Below are 16,499 nucleotides of genomic sequence, written 5' to 3'. Positions count from 1 at the left end.
TGCTGACACTGCCTCATGGGCAGAGAGGTTGCAATGATTTATGAACTTATCCTGTCTGGGCAGATTTACCACTGAGTATTTTATTGATTTTTTTTTTCAATTCAGCAAACCTGCTAAAGTTGGTTATTGACCACTCACAGGTTGAATACAGAGACTAAAAGGAATACAAAATTAGAATGAATAGGCCTACATGGAAAAGAGACAAACTTCTTTAAAACGATCTCACTTCAAATTTCTTGACATATTAAAAAAATGTAAATTGAATATATGTCTATACACACACTTGTGCACACTCACACAAATTATAAAATAGAGCTCTATGAAATTTCACAGAATATTATCAAGACCCTAGAAACTTCTATCATGTCCCTTTCTTATCATTACTTTCCCCTAAAGAATAACTAATACTTTAGCCAATGTATTCATATTAAAAGTTAATTTATGTCTATTAAAATATGCTTAAATTATTATTAGTTTCTTTAAAAAATGGCATACTTAGCAGGTACCAACTCAATTTTCCTTTTTTGAAATGTGAATCTACTTTTCAGGTTTACCTTGTTGAGTTTGTGTTCATTATGTCTCTTATCCACATAATCTTACTATTACACAATGTAATGTGCAAAGTTGACTACCAGGTTCCACACTCACTCTGTAGCATGGTAGTAGTTACACAACTTTTTAACTCACACGTGACTAAAGCAAATTTCTGAGACCTGCCTCTGGATTCCAGTACCTATGACCACTCTCTTCCCTATGTGATGTAAGACTTATTGACCACAGTAGGGCATTTTAAATTTATATATAGGTCACTGGGTTATTTTTTAAGGGCCTGCTGTTAAAACTAAAATATAATCTGGAAAGCTATTAAAATAACTCATAGATAACCTTGACTTAATACGTCAAATTTATTTAATTCATTTTATTCAGATATTAGGGGTTAAATGAAGCATAGCCAGTAATTTTTGATAAGTTTACATATATATTGCCAAACGTTATATCATAGCTGGATCTGACGGCTGGCCATAGAGATACACAAAATTCAGAGACCTGCCACTGGCCATAGATAGATACACAAAATTCAGGGGTAAAGGCTCAGTAGGGAGCTATGGCCTGGACCCTTTAAAGCTGTGAGATCCAGAAGTGGGGCAATGGTTGGTTGGGAGTGGTACTGAAAAATATAATATGAACAAAGAATATGGATTGGAAAGGCAAAAAAAACAAAGTTCATCTCTGGTTCAATTTATCTACAGTCAATCATACTGTTTAGTGACCTTAAAACTCAATATCATGTACAATAGCTTTATAGAGATAATCCCCTGCAGAGTCTATTCAAACCACCAACTCAGTAAACAAGACACAATTGCAAGGATGTTCTTTTTGTCTGTTCTAAGGTTTTGTTATTGTCTTGATGATTGGGATTCATGCTGTTTCTGCATATATTGAGGACACAGAGATATGTGTCTGGAATGCATTATAGGAAAAGGAGAAACAGTGAGGAACAAACAGAAAGAAAGTGAGAGAAATGACATGCTGTGGTGTGCGCAATGGAGTCAGTAGGAAAACGAGGAAATAGGCAGAGAAAGCTGAATGAATAGAGCTGTCATATAAAAAGGTGCAAGCACACTAACAATAAAGAAATTTAGCTGCTTTTTGTGGACCATTTACATTTCCAGGACAGGGAAGTGCTATTTGAAATAAAGGCAATCCGGTTAGGTGGTGGAATGCATTTTGTGTCCTAGCTGTGACTGTAGTGGTCAGCTTTCAGAAGGACTATTTAAAAGTGTGGGCCCTTTTAATGTCACTACTAATCCCACAAAAGGTTGTTCTTGTCAATGAAAATTGGTTACATATGTCCATCTGTAACCACTTGAATAGCCACCAAGCAAAGTACAGTAGAACGATGTGTTCAGCGGGGTTCCTCACTAAATGGTAGGGCAGCAGACAGTGTTGGCTGTCAGTCTTCCTCTTCCTGAATAAGAGAATGTGCTTTTTTCTCAGCTAATAGTAACCCATGTGCTTCAGGACCTTTCCTCAACCTTAGGAGTGAAGCTCTATTAGCCAATAGTGATTCTGTTTTCTCTCCAGAGAGTAATGAGAAATCTTTGAAAACGAATTCAAGTAAGAAGAAACATAATTAGGTTTTCATTTTGAAGAGATCACCTGGGTGCAACATGAAAAACAAATTGGAATGAAGCAAAAGTGGATGTGATGGGACGAGTTAAGGGGCTGCTGCAGTTTTCCCAGTGAGAAATGTGTAGGCAGCTTCAATTAGGGTAAGAGTAGTGGAAATAGATGAGGGTGGATTTGGGAGTAATTTGGAGGTATAAATAATAAGACTTCTATGGGGAATGAGACACTGAGATTCCATAGATGCCCCTAGATCTTTGGCTTGCAGAATAATGGCTATGATCCATTACTGCATTGGAAGCTATAGATGTGGATCAGATTTTAGGAATAAAACTGTTATGGGTTTCGTTTTGGACATATTTGTCTCACCAGAGTGGAGGTGCCAAATTAGTAGTTGGATATAGGTTTCTGAAGCTTACAGAACAAGTCCGTCGAGATACACATCTAGGAATTGCCAGTGTAAACAGGATAACTGAAATCATGAGGGTAGCTGAAATCGTGTGAGGGAAAGGTCACAGACTAAGATGATGGGTTGAGACCTGAGAAACAATATTTATTAATTTGGTAGAGAAAGATGAGTCTCAAGGGGAGATGAAAAAGAAGAAACCAGAAAAATAGAAGAAAAATCAGGTAAACTGGTATTACAGAAGTGAAAGAAAAAGATGGTTGTAAGAAAAAGGGAGAGGAAAACCAGTGGTAACTTACTGAGATAAGGACTAATCAAAGCCTATAGGATTCAGTCACTTCATCAAGATCTTCTTTGATGAAGTGAAAGGGGTTTAAACCAGGTTAGAGTAGCAGATGAGTGATGAGTGAGGAAATATATATATATTTTAAAATATGTATTTATATATAGAGGGAGACAGAGAGACAGACAGGGTCTTGCTATTTTGCCCAGGCTGGAGTGTAGTGGCACAGTAGTAGCTCACTGCAGCCTTGAACTCCTGGGTACAAGTGATCCTCCTGCCTCAAGCTCCTGAGTAGCTAGGACTAAAGGTACATGCCACCTATGCCCAGCTAATTTTTGAAAGTTGTTTTTTGCACAGATGGAGTCTTTCTATGATGCCCAGGTTAGTCTTAAACTCCTGGCCTCAAAATCCCCTGGCCTCGGCCCCTGCAGAGTACTGGGATCATAGGAGTGAGCCGCTGTTCCCAGACAAAATTAACTGTTTAGAATAAGTTTGACTATAAAGGAGGAAAAATCGGATGGTATCTGGAAGAGGGATTTTGCAAACAAGTTAGTTTAACTTTCGTTTTCAATATTAGATACACTTGAACATATTGGAGAACATGTTGGATGTAGGAAGAATCTAGCAGAGAGAGAATGACTGAAATTAGCAAGGATGGCTTAAATGATGAGGCAAGTCTCTTCAGGAAACAAGAGGGAGAGGGATTCAGACCACAACCTGGGTAATTTACTTGAGAAGGAATACTTTCTCCACTTTAAGGATAGGATAGATATAAAAATATACACGTAGATGTGGGGAGAGTTAGTAAAAATAATTTTGAGGGAGTTTCTGTTATATGAATGCTTTTTCTCTATAAATTAGCATGTGAAATTGTCTTCTGAAAATAAGATTGAAGTGGGAGCAAATTACATGCTTGAAGGGAGAGTGAAAGGCTTGACATTGGCAGGTCTTTCTTGGGCAGAAACTGGCAGTTTTCTTTGATCTTCTGGTTACTGAGTATGTGAGGTGTGTCTTAGAGTTTTTTGCTCTACCAACAAAATCATAATTTAGAAACATTTGTAAATGTAGGTCTCACCTGTTAATCAAGTTTAGCCTGAAGCTTCCTCCTTACATATTTCAGTTTCGCCTACAGGTTTTTTCTGTACATTGTGAATTATAACAAGTGGAGATGTAAACAGTCTGTAGCCCACATCTGTGCCAATCACTGAGTTTTAGCCAACAAAACACAGCCAACTGTTAAAACCATGTTCAAAAAAGGCAAACGCCAAGCTGTAACCAATCCAGTTGTTTCTGTACCTCACTTCTGATTTCTGTATGTCATTTCCCATTTTTTTTTTTTTTTGGTCTATAAATCTTCTTCCACCATGTGGCTGCTCTGGAATCCCTCTAAATCTTCTGTGTTTCTGGGGGCTGCCCAATTTGTGAATCTTTCCTTGCTCAATTAAACTCTTTTAAATTTAATTCAGCTGAAGTTTTTATTTTTAACACACCATATAGAGTAAATATGTAGGTAGGAGACCTCTACTTCAGCCTCATACTCGAATCATGTCCTCCAATCTGAGTTTTCTCAGAATTTAGGAATATAGATTTTAGGATGTTGGTTAAAGTCATTAATGACTTTAATGTTTTACTCTCCATTTCACCAATGATTCTTGCATATTTTCTCCTTCAACATCCAACCCGGAAAGAAGAAAAGGTTACTTGCATTCTAAAATCCTAATAATTATATTTAGCCAAAATATGCTTTGTAGACAAGGGCAAAATATGTTACCAACAGAAACAAATGGATTATGTTTATTTTTGTCCAAGTACATTTGAGTACAAACTGATGTAAATTTTTAAGTCTACTGCGTTTCCTTTGTTATAGAATAGCCTTAGTTCATTTACTTATCCAACAAAAATTTATTGAGCACCAACTATGCTCTAGGCATTATCTTGGGTCCTAGAAATATAGTGATAAACATCAATAATACCTCCATGCCTTTATGAAACTCACATTCTAAGGCATACATTAGATTCTTACAAATGAAAAAATAAACATAAATAGAAGAGTTGATAGTTCTAATAAAATAAAGCATTGTAAAGGCATAAAATGATAATATATATGGAGGGAAACGGATGTGGCCAATTTAAATAGGGTCTGGGAGACTCTGTCTCTGGAGCTGACATATGAATAGGGGCCTGAATAAAATGATTGAATAAGCTATGCAAAATCTAAGCTAAGAAGTTCTCAGGCCAGGAGAGCAGCAAATGAAAGACACCTGAAGTTGGAATAAGCTTGGTGTGTTTTTGAGGGAAGCAAGAACATAAAGAAGACTGATTCGGGGGAGGGTAGCAGAAGATAAGTTCAGAAAAATACAAAGTAGTAGAAAATGAGTTCACTGACATTGGACACCAGAACCATGGTGAATTATTTAGATTGAATTCTATGGAAGTGGAATAGTCATTGAGGAGTTTGAGAAGAGGACTGCTGTATATTAATTTCCCTCTTTCAGAGATCACTCTGGCATCTGTTTGAAGGTTTGAAACTCAAGGATAGAAATGATAAGATTAGTTAGAGGTATTGAATTAGTCACAGTAAGAGATGAGAATGGATTAAACTAGGGTGGTAATGAGTGAGGTGATGAAGAAATACCAAGACTAGGGTTTGTTTAGAAGATAGTTATGTTGCCTATCTCATTTGTCCTTATAGCAATATATCTGCTTTATGTTATACATTTTCAAAGGACAACAGCTGGGCTAAAAAATTATTTAAAAACATTTTAATCTCATGTAAAGTAACTAGATGATTTAAAACTCTAATAACATACCAAGATAATTAATGTCTTTGTAAAATATATTGAGAACAAGAGTATATGAATCAACATGGGTTCAGGGTAGTCATGAATGCATACTACTATCCTTCCCATGTAAATGTGAATGCAAACTGCTTTTATCTTTTTTTTTGTTCTTGGGTGTTGAAAAGAGCATACTCACAAGATTATTCATCACGTATCAATTATCAGAGACTATTGTTTTGTTCCAGTAAAAGTGACACATTTACTTAGTAGCTGTGATTAGAAGTACCACATGATCAAGTTTCTAGTAGTCTGTTATCAACTTGTATCAGTCTATCTCATTTTTGCAGGGAATACACTGTTGGATTGAAAGAGCAAAAGAAGGGAATCATTACCTCACACTCTTTTAAATCTTCAGTTTCAGAAATCTCTGACATTTTATCTGGATACCATATTGTTTGTGACTTTCTATTTTTTCCAAACAAGCAAAATTTTAGAGACTTGCTGTTAGTCATTTATAGCATCCATACTTCTTTTTTTTTTTTTTTAGATGGAGTCTTGCTCTGTCGCCAGGCTGGAGTGCAGTGGGTGATCTTGGCTCACTGAAACCTCCGCCTCCCGGGTTCAAGCCATCCTCCTCCCTCAGCCTCCCGAGTAGCTGGGACTACAGGCGCACAACACTATGCCCAGCTAATTTTTGTATTTTTAGCAGAGACGGAGTTTCTCCATGTTGGTCAGGCTGGTCTCAAACTCCCGACCTCAGGCGATCTGCCCACTTCGGCCTCCCAAAGTGCTGGGATTACAGTCATGAACCACCAGCCTGGCTAGCATCATATCTCTTAATTCAGAGATCTGAGAAGTAATAGGAACAATATCAGCAAGCAAGTATACCTCTTCTAATTATGAATTCAAGAAACAGAGGGCCAAGCGTGGTAGCTCATGCCTATAATCCCAGCACTTTGGGAGGCCGAGGCAGGCGGATCACAAGGTCAAGAGTTCGAGACCAACTTGGCCAATATGGTAAAACCCCGTTTCTACTAAAAATACAAAAAATTAGCCAGACACGGTGGCAGGCGCCTGTAATTCCAGCTACTAGGGAGGCTGAGGCAGGAGAATCGCTTGAATCCTGGAGGTGGAGGTTGCCGTGAGCCAAGGTCGCGCCACTGCACTCCAGCCTGGGCAACAAAGCGAGACTCCATCTCAATAAATAAATAAATAAATAAAATAAACAGAAAAATGCCCAAAATATAGGTTCCCAGACCAACTAGTAATACTTTAAGATATTTTGGGGGCAGGATTTCTTCTAGTATCTGGTCTCCATAACCCACACTCTAATCTGAAGACTATAGTGACATTTCATTTCTCTTGTCAGTGTCAGCTCAGCACTTATATCCATAGACTTCAAAAGATCATGGTATTCTCCTTCTCCAGGGAACAGTTACTCTGTAAATTATTATACTTCACTTTGAAAAATAAAGACCATGTATATTATTGTTTCTATTTTTGTTTATTTGACACAGCTTTACAGAATTCTTTCTCAAGAGGATTTAGACTCTTTTTCTATTGATAGGGCATAAGAATTGACTCAGACCTAGAAACTGGGTGAGTAATTTTATTTTGCTTTAATATACTTTTTATTTTTGGTGGGTACATAGTAGGTGTATATATTTATGAGGTACATGAGATGTTTTGATACAGGCATACAAAGCATAATAATCACATCGGGATAAATACGGTATCCATCACCTTAAGCATTTATCCTTTATGTTTCAAACAATCTCATTGTACTCTTAGTTATTTTTAAACGAACAATGAAATTTTTTTTTTTTTTTTACTAGAGTCACCCTGTTGTGCTAGCAAATACTAGGTCTTATTTATTCTTTCTAAGTATTTTTCTGTACCCATTAACCATTCCTCCTTCATCCCCACCTCCCAACTACCCTTCCCAGCCTCTGGTAATCACCTTCCTGCTCTCTATCTGCATGAGTTTCATTGTTTTAATTTTTATCTCCCACAGATAAGTGAGGACATGTAATATTTGTGTTTCTATGCCTGGCTTATTTCACTTAACATAATGACCTCCAGTTTCATCTGTTGTTGCAAAGGACAGGATCTCATTCTTTTTTTGTGGGAATAGTACTTCATTGTGTATATGTACATTTTCTTTATTCATCTGTTGATAGATACCTAGGCTGCTTCCTAATCTTGGCTATTGTGAATGGTGCTGCAATAAATATAGGAGTACAGATATCTCTTAAATACACTGATTTCCGTTCTTTTGGATATATACCTAGGATTGGGATTGTTGGATCATATGGTAGGTCTATTTTAGTTTTTTGAGGAACCTCCAAACTTTTCTTCATAGTCATTGTACTAATTTACATTCCCACCAACAGTGTATGAGGGTTCCTTTTTTTTTTCACATCCTTGCCAGCCTTTATTATTGCCTGTCTTTTGGATAAAAGCCATTTTAACCAGGTTGAGATGATATCTCATGATAGTCTTGATTTGCATTTCTCTGATGATCAATGATGCTGAGAACCTTTTCATGTGCCTGTTTCCCATTTGTATGTCTTCTTTTGAGAGACGTCTATTCAGATCTTTTGCCCAATTTTTAATCAGATTATATTTTTTCCCATAGAGTTGCTTGAGCTCCTTGTATATTTTGGTTAGTAATCCCTTGTCTGCTGGGTAGTTTGTAAATATTTTCTCCCATTGTATGGGTTTTCCCTTCACTTTGTTGATTGTTTCCTTTGCTGTGCAGAAGCGTTTTAATTTAAGGTGCTCTCATTTGTTGATTTTTGCTTTGGTTGCCTGTGCCTGTGGGGTGTTGCTCAAGAAGTCTTCGCCTAGACCAAAGTCCTGGAGAGTTTTCCCAATGTTTTCTTTTAGTAGTTTCATGGCTTGAGGTCTTAGATTTAAGTCTTTAATCTATTTTGATTTGATTTTTGTATTTGGCAAGAGACAGGGGTCTAGTTTTATTCTTTTGCATATGGATATCTAGTTTTCTCAGCACCATTTATTGAAGAGACTGTCCTGGATGAGTGATTTTGATAATCTATGTAGGTAACACCAACCTTTTGCCTGTCAATTCTTGATTTGCTTTTTTATATAAATCATGAAATATTATAGCCTACTTCCCATCCATCTTATACCTAGAGATACAGTGTTTTACTACTCTCCACCAAAGACTTCAGGAAAAAGTACCACTCTGGCTTTGCTTCCTGTTGTGGTGTATTATATTCATATTGTCTCTGATAATTACATTTCACCATAAGGTCTCTAATCAATACTTCTATCATCCTCATTCATATGAAGGACCCAGAAACATTTCAGCATTGTCTACTGCCAACTCTACCATGAAAAGACAACCTGTACTGAGTTTCTCAATTACCCCTGTGCTCCTTTTTGTCTTAATGAAAAGAACACACCTGGGGATACCGTGGTGATTATAGTTATGTGGAAGATTTTCTGTTCTCATGTAGTACATTTATTTAAATTTCTCCCTCATCTTAAGCCTTCCAACACCTCCCTCAGTTATCTGCCAAGACAGTTCTACCATATCATATCATTTGAATTACATGTTCAAACTTTAAGAAGCCATTTCTGCATTGTATTAGTGTGTCCTGAATTGGTGGGTTCTTGGTCTCACTGACTTCAAGAATGAAGCCACGGACCCTCGCAGTGAGTGTTACAGCTCTTAAGGTGGCGCGTCTGGAGTTGTTCGTTCCTTCTGATGTTTGGATGTGTTCGGAGTTTCTTCCTTCTGGTGGGTTCGTGGTCTCGCTGGCTCAGGAGTGAAGCTGCAGACCTTCGCGGTGAGTGTTACAGCTCTTAAGGTGGTGCGTCTGGAGTTGTTCATTCCTCGCGGTGGGCTCGTGGTCTCGCTGGCTTCAGGAGTGAAGCTGTAGACCTTTGTGGTGAGTGTTACAGCTCATAAAAGCAGTGTGGACCCAAAGAGTGAGCAATAGCAAGATTTATTGCAAAGAGCGAAAGAACAAAGCTTCCACAGTGTGGAAGGGGACTCCAGCGGGTTGCCACTGCTGGCTTGGGCAGCCTGCTTTTATTCTCTTATCTGGCCCCACGTCCTGCTGATTGGTAGAGCCGAGTGGTCTGTTTTGACAGGGCACTGATTGGTGCGTTTACAATCCCTGAGCTAGACATAAAGGTTCTCCACGTCCCCATCAGATTAGTTAGATACACAGTATAGACACAAAGGTTCTCCAAGGCCCCACCAGAGCAGCTAGATATAGAGTGTCAATTGGTGCACTCACAAACCTTGAGCTAGACACAGGGTGCTGATTGGTGTGTTTACAAACCCTGAGCTAGATACAGAGTGCTGATTGGTGTACTTACAATCCCTGAGCTAGACATAAAGGTTCCCCACATCTCCACCAGACTCAGGAGCTCAGCTGGCTTCACCCAGTGGATCCTGCTCCAGGGCTGCAGGTGGAGCTGCCTGCCAGTCCCGCGCCGTGTGCCCGCACTCCTCAGCCCTTGGGTGGGCAATGGGATTGGGCACCGTGGAGTAGCTGGCGGCGCTCGTCGGGGAGGCTGGGGCCGCACAGGAGCCCATGAGGAAGCTCAGGCATGGCGGGCTGCAGGTCCCGAGCCCTGCCCCGCGGGAAGACAGCTAAGGCCTGGTGAGAAATTGAGCGCAGCGCCGGTGGGCTGGCACTGCTGGGGGACCCAGTACACCCTCCACAGCCACTGGCCCGGGTGCTAAGTCCCTCATTGCCTGGGGCCGGGCCGGTAGGGCCGGCCGGCTGCTCCGAGTGCGCCCACGCCCACCCGAACTCCAACTGGCCCGCAAGCGCCTCACGCAGCCCGGTTCCCCGCTCCTGCCTCTCCCGCCACACCTCCCTGCAAGCCGAGGGAGCCGGCTCCTGCCTTGGCCATCCCCAGAAAGGGGTTCCCACAGTGCAGCGGTGGGCTGAAGGGCTCCTCAGGTGCCGCCAAAGTGGGAGCCCAGGCAGAGGTGGCACCGAGAGCGAGAGAGGGCTGTGAGGACTGCCAGCATGCTGTCACCTCTCATTAAGATCCACTTCAGGGTAAATTAAGATTTTACCCATACATATAAAATTTTTATATGCCAAATCACATAAAAGAGTAAAAAGTAAAATACTTTTTTTCTTAGTGGGGACATTATTTCTCTAGGTGTTTATTCGTGTGTATTACCTGGAAGCCCTGAATAGTTCAGGTGATTTATGAAAAGGACAAAATTATATATTGTCTAGGAAAAAGGAGGCTGTTTTCCCATAGCAAGTGGAAAAGTATCTCAGAAAGTTAAAATTTTGTGGCACAGGATTCTTAGATCTATCTGCCAAGTTTATTACCATATTAAGTCTCTTGGTCCTACTTTCTATCAGGATTCTGATTTTATTACAGGGAAACTTTTGCGACTATATTCTTTATTTCTGTTGTTTAAGCCAAGATTTAGTGGTTTGCGTAATCTGAAAAGTGCTTTGTCGTGGATATCAATGCATATGAGTGCTGTTGACTTGAACATTTACCTTAATCATTGCACATCAAATTCAACTAAAATATTTTTATAAAATACTCGTATCCAGACTCTACTTACAGATATTTTAAATCAATTGTTGAAGAGTAAGGCCTGAACATGGGCATTTTTTGAAAGATTCTTGGATTCTGTTGTGCAACCAAGATCATAAAGTTCTAATCTACTTTATGAAATTAATATGCTACTAGCATTCTGAAGAAGCATATCTGAATATGTAAAGAAATAACATAAACTTAAAGAAAATACATTGGAGTAGGCAAGTCCTTAAAGATATAAACCATTGCCTTGAATTTAAAAATGTTTTTTCAAAACATTTTTAGCAAATATCCTTTTCCATCTCTTCGTTTTAGATTGGCAGTCATAAGGATAATTTGCTTCTGGATCAACATGGAAGATTTAAACATATAAATAAAGCAGGGATGTTCTAATATTGGTATTATATGTTGTTTCTAATTAAGTATTGTTTCAAATGGCAAGAATTATTAGGAGGAACTATTGGATAGAGAACACTTTAAATTGATAAGGATTGACGCTAATAACTTTTGGTGTTTAAGATCACGGAAAATGGAAGAAAAACTCAAACCCCTCTTGCTGCTACATTATTAGTTTGCTTAAAACTAAAAATGTGTTGTGATTAAGTTCTTTTGGGCAGTTTTTAAAGACAAGTTGGTATTTTTAGAGGATGATAATGTGAATTGCTAAAGTATGCCAGTCATAACAGTTCTTTCTGTGGTGATATAAATACTTAGTATTTTTATTTCTTTGACAGCTTGTTGCATATGTAAAAGGGATGGAACTATACATTTCACTATATACTGGGTATTTTACATATTTGATATTTATATCAGATATGTGAAGTAATTTATGCTCTTTGTCCATATTAGTTTCCCAATATAAAATCATGCTAACAATATCATTTGCCTCATAGGATTATTCAGATAATTAAATAATTTAATACTTATAAAGTCATTGAAAAAACTATTAGTGAATGCTGTATAGTAAAAAACTACAGTAAATGCTCAAAAATTATCATGATGGTTGTGATTATTATAATTATGAAGTTAGTATTGATAGTCTCCATAATCTGAGTATAAGTCAGCCAAAGTCACATATGTCTGAAATAGTAGAACAAGATTTAAACCCAGGCCCAGCTAATCCGAAGTCTTTGTTTTTTTCCAATTATTATAGACTGACTGACTGTGCCCCTTCAAAGTTTGTATGTTGAAACCCTAATCCCCAACGTAATGGTATTTGGAGATGGGCCCTTTGGAAAGTAATTAGGATTAAACGAGGTCACGAAGGTCAGGCTTTTATGATGGTGTTAGTACCCTTATGAAAATAAACCAGGGAAAGGCCATTTGAGCACTTAGAAAGAAGCTGGCCATCTGCAAGCCAGGAAGAGAAGCTGCAAGCCAGAATCTAACTAAGTTGGGCACACTGATCTTGCACTTCCAACCTCCAGATCCTGAGAAGATAAATTTCTGTTGTTTAAGCCACTCAACCTATGGAATTTTGTTATGGCAGCCAAATCAGACAAATATACCCATATTCCAAAATGCCCTTTCATTTCATTAATTGAGCTGGTTATCAGGTAACCCAGTGAAGCCCTGAAGGACGAACAAAGCTTTGGCAAGTAGATGAGGTTTTGTTTGGGGGTACAGGGTAGGATAATAAGGGCAGAGGAAATATGTGTAGAAGATATTGGAGTCATGATTATTCTAGCATGCACGGAGGACTTCCAGTAGCTAGAGTATTCCCCCCCCAAAAAAAAATTTCTCTTAATTTAATTTAATAAATAACTATTCTCTACTATATGCTTGCTATTCTTACATTTGCCATAGAGAATATAGAAAAATTGAATATCTTCCTTTTCTCTAATAAATTTGTATAATTATATAGCAATATGAATAAAATAAGTGCTACACGAATTTATAAAACAGAATTATGCATCATGGTTAAAATAGGATAATAAAATTTAAGAGGCAATACTTAAGCTGAGCCTTGAAGGAGGGAAAAATGACATATTAATAGCAATTAAATAAAAAGAAATGGTTTCTTTGGTTAAAAGTAAGTAGAGACCATGAAGTTTTACTTAGAAAAAAGTACTTCTGTTCTGCTAAAGCTGTCTTTAAGAAGCCATATTAAATGAAATAGATTCTTGTTAATCTGTCCCTTGGAAAGGAAAGTTAGAAGAAATGGCTGACTTACTTTTAAGATGTAGAGAGTGTCCAGAGGTGACCTATACCTGGTATGACCTTTAGATTCCATGTTATGCTGTCATTAAAGTGGGAACAGCAGTTAGAGCCATCTATTTAGTGACATTAAGGGCTAAACTTAATAAGCATTTATTGTCAACTTAAAGTTTGACAAAAACAGTTGTCATGTAAATAAATCAGTTTTTGAGGGTGGATAGTATCTAGGTGCTTTCCCTGCATTATTTATTTTGTATTTTTTCATTAACTTCAAATATAGTGATAGGCATAGTTCTTTATATATATAATGTATATATATTATCTATAAGTATATATATTAAATAAAGTATGACTTCTTGGTGTTAAGATGTCTGATGAAAATCATTTCATTTAAAATTTATCATCACCATATTTATAATTTATTCCTAATATATAGTGATGATAGTATGTGCTTTGCTAAACAGACATTTTTCTCAGCTCTGTTATGCATTATTTAGGTTAAAAAGAGTGCATGAATTTTGGTCTAGAAAACCATATTGATCATTTTATTCATTTTTTGTTTCCTCAATTTTCAGATTTTGAATGTGAAAATTCAAAATTGATCAGAGTTCTATTTCAAAAATATACATAGGTATGTAGTTATAGTTAAACAATCCTAAAATTCACGTTGTACATAAAACTTTGAATTTTGAAAAAGAAAATGAGAAAGATAATAAAATATATTAGGCTCTAAGGAAATAGTGATGTTCCTAAACATATACAGTTAATTCATTCCAACTTTATGTTATTCCTTTTTAGCCTAACCAGTTTCAAGTGATACTTTTCATTTCGTGGGTTTCCAGTGTTATTTCTTTTTTAGTTAACTTAAAAAAAAAAAAAAGTGACTTTTTTTTTTTTTTTTTTTTGAGGTGGAGTTTCGCTGTTGTTGCCCAAGCTGGAGTGCAATGGAGCAAGCTCAGCTAATTTCAACCTCCCCCTCCTGGGTTCAAGCGATTCTCCTGCCTCAGCCTCTCAAGTAGCTGGGATTACAGGCACGTGCCACCATGCCTAGCTAATTCTTTGTATTTTTAGTAGAAATGGGGTTTCACCATGTTAGCCAGGCTGGTCTCAAACTCCTGACCTCAGATGATCCGCCTGCCTTGGCCTCCCAAAGTGCAGGGATTACAGATGTGAGCCACCATGCCTGGCCTAAAAGTGACTTCTTAGCTGATTTGTATCCATGTTGCCTAGGAAAATCCTAGAACTATGTTTTTCCTCTTGCCTATACTGTCAAGTGCCCAAATTAAAACTACGTCAAATGCTATTTCATCCAGAAAGTCCACAATTAAGGATAGAACATTAGGGGGTGTTGTGTATATTTTTTCTCACAGAGATGATTCATATTCTTCTCTGTTTATAGATGAACACCTTGTGAAATATGATAAGAGATAATCAGACAAAAATATCACATATATATTTATATGTATATCACTCTGGGATTTATTACTTCAGACTAAATATACTGAGAATTTTATTGTCCTTGCCTCATCACCATAATTCAATTAGTCAGTGTTAAACTCTGTCTCCTTCTGTATCTGCCTCTGACTTTCTCCTGCCCCAACTCCCTTTCTGCCTGATGTTATGTATCTCTTGGTACCATTACTTAAAACCCTATAAGAATTTACTATCTCTTGTATGCACTTTCTCATTTGCCAAATTTGGGAAACTTAAAGTTTGACAAAAACAGTTGTCATGTAAATAAATCAGTTTTTGAGGGTGGATAGTATCTAGGTGCTTTCCCTGCACTATTTATTTTGACTTGGATACAAGGTCTTAATAATATCTAATCAATATACTAATTGGGTTAAGGTAAGTTTATTTGAAACTATTAATGAACAATTAGAGTTTAGAAACAGCTGTTGCACTCAGTCTTCATGATTCACACTATTATTTGTTCAGCAATCATATGAAGGTATGTTTCTGTTTATATATTCTGTTAATGGATAGTTTGGAAACTCATTGTTTTCTCATTCTCTGACATTGTTGTCAAGACACCACCTATAATACTTCCAAAATTAGAGAAAGGAGAAGGTGACCTTGAATTAGGCAAGGATTTCTTAGATAAGACATCAAAATCATGATTCATAAAAGAAAAAAAACTAGACTTCATCAAAATTACAAAATTTTATTCTTTGGAAGATACTGTTAGGAATATGAAAAGACCAATTATGTCCTAGAAAAATATTTGCAAATTATATATATATATATATATATTTATAAAAAGGGATCCTTATATATATAGGATATATATGATAAAGTATTTATATAATATATATACTTGGTATTGGCTGTAGTTAAATTCTGTAATGTCACGCTGCCGTGAACTCTGAATTAGTGAATAGTAAGCCATTGCTCCTAGGGAAATACAGAGTTAGATACTTGATACTTGTGAGCCTCCAGTCACAATACCTTCATCAACTGATAAATGCAAACTTTGCATTATGTGTGTTTCTTTTAAGGACATCTTACTTAATATACATTGTTGATTCATTAACATTGAACTCAGGGCCAACTGTACCATAACATGGCTAAACAGAACTCATCTGACATGCATAGTTTCTCTTTAAGACACGACAGATTTCATGCATGAGAACGTGAGATAGCACTGAACACTATGCTTCGGTGACATTTTCAAACAGCAAAATTACCCCGAAAAAGCACAAAAATGTGAAAAAAACATAAATAGACTTCATAAAGGACATTTATTTACAGTATAAGAGTTCAAGCAAAAAAGCAGAATATTGCCTTATTCTGTGTCAGCTAGAAACATGCACATTTCAAGGAACTCAAATGTTTTGCTACTCTGTTCGTGTCTTTAATGACTGTGAAAGGGAAAGAAGTGTTGATTTTGGGGTTACAAATCAATTTTATTGAGTAGGCAAATTCACAAATACAGAATCCAAGAATAATGAGGATCAACTGTGTATACACATGTTTTTCGAAACTCAATAGTAAGAAAAACCTCATAAAAATAGTGAAAAAATTGGAGGCGCTTTACCAAAGAAGAAACATGAATGACAAAAATGCATATAAAAAGATGCTTGATATAATTAGTCATTTAGAAATGCAAATTAAAACTACAGTGAAATACCACTATGTATTTTATTAAACCTTTAGGTTTGAGGTTACATGTGAAGGTTTGTTATATAGGTAA

The sequence above is a fragment of the Symphalangus syndactylus genome, chromosome 7, assembly GCF_028878055.3.
Source record: "Symphalangus syndactylus isolate Jambi chromosome 7, NHGRI_mSymSyn1-v2.1_pri, whole genome shotgun sequence".
Taxonomy (NCBI): Eukaryota; Metazoa; Chordata; class Mammalia; order Primates; family Hylobatidae; genus Symphalangus; species Symphalangus syndactylus.
Note: the sequence above shows the minus strand (reverse complement) of the source record.